Genomic DNA, 8,248 nt, shown 5'->3' on the forward strand with positions numbered 1-8,248 from the left:
ATTATGTCAGTCTGTTTAGTATGTTAATGCTTGGTAAACTTCTGGGTTTAATCGTTCAGCAGACAGTCTAATTGGGAGTTTGTTAATTGGTTACATTGATGCTCTGACACTTGTTAATCTACTGGCAGGTCTCGTTTGTTCATTTCAGAACCAAACAGCCTACTTTCTCACGTCTAGGCAGGGCGTTTCGTGGCGAGGAAAGACAGATTCATTTTTATATCTTGGTCTCACCATCAAGGGGATTTATTTTACAATTTCTTCACTAGATTTTCATATTTAATTCTACGTTGACAAACTAATGGCGCTAAAACCCAGGCTATTCATGTGTGAAGTTAATAAAATGATGCAGACTGAGTGATTAAAATGGTACGCTACTATTAAACAGGCAATTGTAGCACAGAACTTCCCCTTCACATATACAGAAAAGGAATTTAAAGGGTAATACAGGGCTGATGAGAATATTGCTCTCACTGATACTGCATTTAGCTTCCCTTGACACAATCAGGTCAACGGCCATTTGCTATAATGTAATTTCGCTGCAGACTGCGCTTGAATTGAAATTTGAAGGATTATTGAGATAAAATTATTGTAAAAACAGAAAAGATGCTGCAAGTAATCAGTAGGAAAACTAATTTAACCATTTATCTTTTATTCCTCTTTGGAGCTGATGCTACAGTATAACAATATTTAGAAAACAAAATGTATCATCAGATACTGACAACTGATGTTATTGATGTCATGCAAGTGGTATTACAAGTTTAGAATTCAATTTTAAATTAATGCAAAATGTTTTTAAATGTTTCACCACCAAAATCAGCAGAGGAGTAAAGACACAATGAATAATGTATCTGAACTGTTTGGAAAAACTGCAAAGTGGAGTGAGGAAGAGTGACACATTTAAGACACACTGCACTGTCATAATCATCCTCCAATGCACTGAACTTTATTTATGAGCTTTAAAGGTCTTCACTTCAGGTTATTCAATTATAAGACTTCTTATAGACCTTCAGGTACCGAAATATAGCACTGTCATTTGTATTTATTATACTGTTTTTCTTCGAGCCAACTGCACTAATCTACAATAGGGAACAAACAGGAAGGACACTGAATAGTCCAACAGCTCTGTGTAATCAAAGAGAAAGCCATGTCCCCATCTAACCTACACGGTGTGCTGTTGTATACAGGATATTCAAGGTGTGCGTGACCCACAGTACAGTTAAAGGCAACAACGCTAAATGAAATAAAGGCATAAATGTGCAGAATGCCAGTGAGCTACTGTTCCATTTGCTCCGTGCTGCTGAAACGGCAAAATGTACTATGCTGGGTTGGACAAGACTAACAGGAGTGAAATAAATAATGCAAGGCATAACCATTAGCCTAAACAACAGCATTCTAACTTCTAACTATATAATATCCATCCTATATACTGTGGCACTAACATAAACAACCCTTTGAGTCAACTGCATGGACATATTCAGAAATGGCTCAAACGTGCCAAAAATGGCAATTCAAAACTGTCAAACTATGTTCACAAGAATTCATAAAACATTAGGAACATTTGGAACATTTATCTACTGTAAAAATGGTCTGTATCCTTTATACACCATGGTGTCATACTGCTTTGTCTCTCTGCTGTAAAGAGCAACACATGTCAACTGTTAGCCTTTCTCCCATCATTTTAACTCATGTCATATGTCGGCTCTCCGTCTGCCATCGTTACCTCTATCAGTCGTTTGACCTTGTTGACTTTGTGTGATGAAATCACTACGGTAGCCATCAGTTAAGTGTTGCCCTGGCATCCTCTTCCTCCACCAGTGAGTGATCTCAGGTCCTCCCTGCTGACTGCACTCGTGAACCTGAAGCCCTCTATATCCAAGGTTTCTCCGTCCTCTTCTATGCTGACCTGACACTGCTGAATCTGTCACAACAACAACATGCACACTAGGTCACACTGTGCACAGCATGCCTGAGCACATACATGTAAAATAATAACAAGATCATCTGCATATCCATTAGTTAAAAACTGCCCTGTGCAGTATGTTCCAAAAATGTGTCTTCTAGTGTGTGTGTCTATGTGCTTGCACAGGGTATTTATAGGTATCAAATACTTTAATTTAATGCAGTTTAAGACCTTTTTAAGATAATTTTAACCAAATTTAAGACTGATTTTTGGACAAATAATTTTTTTCTTATTCAAGCAATGCAGGTAAGTATAAAAGTAAGTAGCATATATGTGGTCCAGTGCAGAGGTAGGTTTTGTGTAGGAATATGGCTATTAGAGTGACTTAGGTTAATCTTCATTTTGCCAACAGGTAAGCGCAAATACAAAGTACAAGATAAAGTACAGTAAGACAGTATTAGGTTAAATGGTAGGTTTAAATATTTGTTTTATCAGAAATGTGGACTTTCACCCAGAAGAACTTGACTCACTTTGACAAAAAGAAATTAAACATGGACACATTAAATTGCATAAAATGTCTGTGACAATTAAGACCTCACATATTCAAATTTTAAAAAAGTGAGACAATTTAATTACTTTTAATGTCTAATCTATATTTAAAAAATTAATTTAAGACATTTTAATACTTTTTATAGACCTGCAAATATCCCTGTTGTATGCTTTCTAATTAATAAAAAAAACATATTAACAGTCCTTACTATCAATCCAACTTTGTGTTTTGCTGGCCTCGTTCCAGACCTCTGAAGAAGCACCTACATCTAAAATGTTACTGAGAGATTCAAAGGCCTTTCTTTTTTTTCTATTAGAAGAAACAACTGAGTCAATCATTGCCTTTGCAGGTGGGACTGTGGTTGGGAACATCATGTAACTGAGCAAAAGCCAGAATAAAAAAAAATATGGAAACAAGCATGGATGAAATCACTTCAGCTATGGAGGCTGTTGTAAATCAGCTGAGCGAAATAACAGCTCCTTAATTAAAACTCCATGCACTAAAGTCGTTTGTTTAAGGCAAAGATCGTTTTCTCCTGTCTGACCAAAGGGTTTTGGAAAAGGTTTTATGTGTTGGCCCCCTGGTACCTCACAAAATAGGTCAGGAGGATTTAATATTTACAGCTGTTTGTCCCCTGATCGCTTTGATGGAAAACCATGTAAAAGAAGCTCAGCAGTTCGGCTTAGCGTGCACAGCAACAATTAAATGGTAAAATAGTTAAGCAGCTCCTAGCGTATGTCAGCTGCAAACTACATTGATGCCAATTCAGTTTACGTCTCAGGCAGCAGCTGAGAAGGCAAATTAACTGCGTTGCTATGCAACTGTAGGGAACTCATGTAGCCTGACAACTTCTGACCTCAGTATTGAGTGAATGTAATAGTACTATCTGCTTCATTATGTGCTTTAAAGACAGGATTAAATGAATTAAACAAATACACCTCGCTGGCCAAGCCATAACAAAAGAGCTGCAGTGCCAGGGGGGAAAGGAACAAAAGAAGAAGACAAACCCCATGGAACCACATGACCTACTATGCTCCCTAATTGCAGTCTTTAAAGGAATACTTCACACACAAAATGATCATTTGTATATCAATTATTCACTTAGTGATACCTTGGATTTATGAAGAAAACTTTTTTCGCATGCCCCCACATTAAACAGAGAATCCAAAAATAGAGAAAATTCTAAGGCCATGTTTAACAACAGCAAAACTATATCAAAACATCCGTTTACAAAGTCTCACACAACTTGTGCAGTATAATCCAAGTCACATTCATCCAGTTATATGCTCAATACTTCCCAAACAAAATGCATTTTTGCTACAATACAATTTAAAACACTACTGCATAAACAGTCTCACATACGGACAAATAGCACACCTGAGAAAGCACTTGTGTTTGAACTCTTGCCTGGGCGCACCACTAGTCTATGCAGAGGTGTTTTAAATATTAAGTTTGGGAAATACTGAGCATATGGCTGGATATGTCAATGGATATTTTGATAGTTTTTTTTGTTGTTGTTAAACATGGCCCCCCTTTACTTCAGTTCATCGAGATTTTTTTTTTGTTTTGGATTCTTCGTTCACTGGAAGCATGCGAGAAAAGCGAAGTTTTCTTCATGAATTCAATGGTAACACCAGGTGAGTAACTGATACACAAACTATCATTCTTTGGGTGAAATATTCCTTTAAGGCGGTATTAAGATTAGAGAAATAAAACTACTTGCTGAAAGTAAGGAAAGTATTGTGATAATGGCTTAGTAAATTGGTTCAATGAGGTTTGTTTAAGGATTTGCACACCTGCTTCTATGCTTACCATTCTGCACTGTCTCCGGTTGGTGGGGCCTTTTGTGCACTGGTCCAGCAGGTGCTCTATGTCAGACAGCAGCAACTGAGCCTTTGACAACACTGCAATGATATTAACACACAAAAAAGTAGAAGTCCCCACCTCTATTGCCCACATTATATTTAGTAAACACTTCTGCAGGCCTCAGTTCCAGGGCAAGAAGAAAATTGTTTTAAAACGTATTTATAATTATAAATATAAAATGCAAAAATACAAACATAAAACAGTTCAAGCTGTAATGACTATTACTGTGTGTTGCTTCATGCTGGAGGTTTGGATTGAATATAACACTTAGGTATTAAAAGATTTGAATTGATGGGTATCTCTTAGGGAAAGAAAAACAGTTTTACGAGATGGAACAAGCACAAAGGATTCACAAACTACTAGTTAAAGTTTTTATGTATGTTTAAGTAGAGCCTGAAGACACTACTGCAATAGACTGAACCCCAGAAAAGAAATGAATAGTTGTTATTCAAATGATGGTGGAAAAGGTCATCTCATGTCATTGACTCTAACAACGTTAACCTTAAATCGAGACTGATAGAAAGAATAAAAAACATTGCAAACTAGCTTTGGACTGTGCAGGATAAGGCACATACAAAAAGTAAAGAGTATTAATTATATTGGGACAGGAACAGAAAGGAAGGATTAAAACTTGAATTGAAACACATTTTTTCTTTCTTAAAGACTCTGGACAAAACTAGTGTGTGTCACAGTCACCAGGAAGTGAGTAAAAACACATTACCTAATGAGATGACATTTTGCAAGTGTTTGGCTTACATTCACGAGTCTTTATGAGGCACATCTCAGGTTCCTCTTCAGATGTCATATCAGTGATCTTTGCAGCTTCCTCTGAAGTTTTTCTTTCACACTTTTGATTCATCTGTCCTTCAAAGTGAATAACATAGCACACTTAGTGGTGATAAAGTGAATAAAGCCATACATACATTTGAACAGCAGTCAATACGAGTTATAAGCTTCCAAAAATCACAGAGGAGTAAGACCAACATTAGAAATCATAAAAGCAAGTTGTCACTTTTGAGACCACATGAACTTAGTATCGATTTCTACTTAAAGCTGTAGAACTGTTCGGATGATACCATTTAAAGCTGTATATTAATTAGGCATGATGACAGAGAGTGAGATTTTTACACATATGCCGTACACACTCTTTAAGTTCAGCACAACTACTGTCTGCTGGTGAATGCCACACTCATGAAACCAATGTTTTTCTCTCACTGACAAAACACAGATTTCCCAATCTTCACATAAATTAAAAAATGATAATAAAATATTTTTTATTACCTGTATAATATTCTTGATCAATTATTGTAGCTATGTTGGACTTGGTCATTTAATAATATCATCTATCATCAGACATCATTCTCTTTTAGTAATCAGATTTACTAAACCTACTGCTTTAAATTAATCTGGGGAAATTTAAATGTTTTATTTGGAGCTGATGAATGGGCCAACTAGTTGAGGATTCCATAGTGTCAAATCATGTCATTGACCTTTTACATATAAATAAACATCTTTTAAATTGAAGCCCTTGCCAAACGAGTTCAGACAATGGCGATTAGGCCTATCACTGCCAGGAAAGCTCTATGTATTTTGTGGGCTGTGGCCAATAGTCAAAAAAGTTACATCCTATGCCTTTTCCTCAAGGAAAGTTTAGAAGGAGAATTCATATAGACTTAGGAAAAGACAACTATGGTGCTAAGAGAATCCGACTGCACTTACACAAGGCTACGTAACTATGTGACAGTGGATGTTTCTGACATGGGTCTGGTGTTAATGACACCACAATGTTCCATGATGGACTACTATAAGTGTATTTTAGATACTTTGCCCCCTGTGCTTTTACCGTGTTGTTTCATGAAGGTTAATTAAACCTGGACAACCCAGTAACAAAAAATATTTAATTCAAATGTGGCTGTTGCAAGGAACTGTGAGACATTATCATCTCTTTTTGTTTGGTAATGGATGGTTCAGTGTAATCTATGCTAAAGGAGGAAAAAGGAAGCACTGAAGCACCTTTCCTTAGCATTTAGAGAATTTGACCGCTGTTATTATGGCTGCCACATAGACACTTTCAGGTCTTATCTCTCAGTTAACAACCTTCCAAAGCGAAAAAGACTATTTGATTGTAGCCACAGTGTCTAGTGTCTGTGGCAACTTTCCCATGCTGGCACAACAGAACTGATGCATTTTATGTCAACAAGCCAAAACTAAAGGGGGCAGGAAGTAGGGAAAGACCACAGCAACAAAGCAGCAGCAAGGAGTATGGCAAAAGCTGTGGCAGAAAGCCTTAATAAGCATCCAAAAACAAAAAGTTTCTGATGTGGATACTCCAAAAAAAGAAACTCTTGTATTTAGAGAAAGATTAAAGTTTTGTTTTGTTTTTTTAAAAAACAAAGCAATCAATGGCAATAAAAACATGGATTACCAATAGTGAAGCTCAGTTGCAGGCATATGTCATAAGCACACATTGACAGTATTTGTGTAATTGCTCTCACTGCCAGAAAGGGAAGACAAAAAGTCCCACACTCCAGCTTTTGGATTTCCTCACAAAGACTGAATCTGAGGGAAAGTCCAGAGTGCTGAAGTTGCCAAAAGGACACACTCCGGTGCACTTTCTGTTGGAATTTCAAGTGATATCATTATCAATTCATGGTTTTTATAAAAACATGTCAAAGGTTTGCAAGACTGCAATCTCCAAACTCATTCATCATTGTTATATATTATTTCCTAGTTATCACCTATAACATTGAAGAAATAAATGGATCTCACACTCTCCAAGTTCAGCAGCAGTAGCAGTCAGGAAGGGCTGCTTGGCAGGGAATCAGCCTCAAAGGGGAACACCACCTAAATGAAGAATTCCAATATGTTATTTCCAGAGCATACAAAGGTTAAGTCAGTATTTATGAACAGGAGCTACTCTCTTTCAAAGCCAGAAACCAGACAAGTCTCAAATTTGTCATGTCATAGGATACAAAGTCTGGAGCTGCTCCGAAAACAATGTATGGGAGCCTGATTTTATGGACCCACAAAATGTTGGTTTTCTTTTTTTGTATGCAAATGACCTTTATTCTACTGTAGTGTTCTCAGTTGTGAAACAGAAAATGTGCCAATATACTCGGAACATTCCCCTGGGTGCTCTCGGTGTCAACATTTTTTTTTTTTTTTCTTCAATTTTCTGTCTATGGAGCAGCTCCAGACTTTATATCCTATGACATCACAAATTTGAGTTTTAGCACTCTAGTTTTTGGATTTGGGTATCAATTAAATTACATTAAAGAAACATATTTAAGGCTTTACAAATTTCAGTTGCTTTCGTTGCTTTACTGCGGTTCAATCCATGCAATGTTTCAATTTAGTGTCTAATTTCTATTTTAAAGTGTTGTATGAGAGGCATCTTTTTAGTCCATTTGCATTTGTCATTGTAAACGTTTCCATATAAAACAGAGCTTCAAATTTTTTTTGTTTGTTTGTTTTGATTTCTTGTCAAATTGTATAACTGCCTTTGTTTAAGATAACTGTATGGATTAAACCTGATACCATTAAAAAAGAATAAAAAAAAGTTTTTGAATTTGGGAGTTTTTCATTTTTACTGGTATTTTTGGACTGCCTTAAACCATATGATTGATGTATAAATTTTGAAAATGGAAGCAGTCTCCCTTTAACTAGAGGCTTGACCCACGCTAATCTTTAGCTGTGCAATGCTGGACAAAATAAGTCGCAACAGTATAAGGCTGGTTATAATTTCAAAAGTAGATATATATTTAATCATACATACATAAATATATTACAATATTGCATCACTTCAATTGACAATTAAAGCAATTTTGACAAAAATGTATGTGTGATAACCAAAAACAAAGATGACATTTAAGCTAGCCTTACATTTTTACTTTGGTGATTAACAGTTAGCTTGCTAGCTACACGGCTAACTT

General features: G+C 36.2%; 1 long non-coding RNA gene across 1 annotated transcript; it reads right to left on the reverse strand.

Moving 5' to 3' along the window:
• Nucleotides 1–1,080: 1,080 nt before the first annotated feature.
• LOC144464429 (uncharacterized) lies at nt 1,081–5,180 on the reverse strand. Its single transcript, XR_013492127.1, has 3 exons — nt 5,073–5,180; nt 4,263–4,354; nt 1,081–1,918 (listed from the first exon to the last, which is right to left on the reverse strand). It is a non-coding gene; the product is annotated as an uncharacterized LOC144464429 (long non-coding RNA).
• Between the last annotated feature and the right edge of the window lie 3,068 nt (nt 5,181–8,248).

The sequence above is a fragment of the Epinephelus lanceolatus genome, chromosome 10 (genome assembly GCF_041903045.1).
Source record: "Epinephelus lanceolatus isolate andai-2023 chromosome 10, ASM4190304v1, whole genome shotgun sequence".
In the NCBI taxonomy this organism is placed as follows: domain Eukaryota; kingdom Metazoa; phylum Chordata; class Actinopteri; order Perciformes; family Serranidae; genus Epinephelus; species Epinephelus lanceolatus.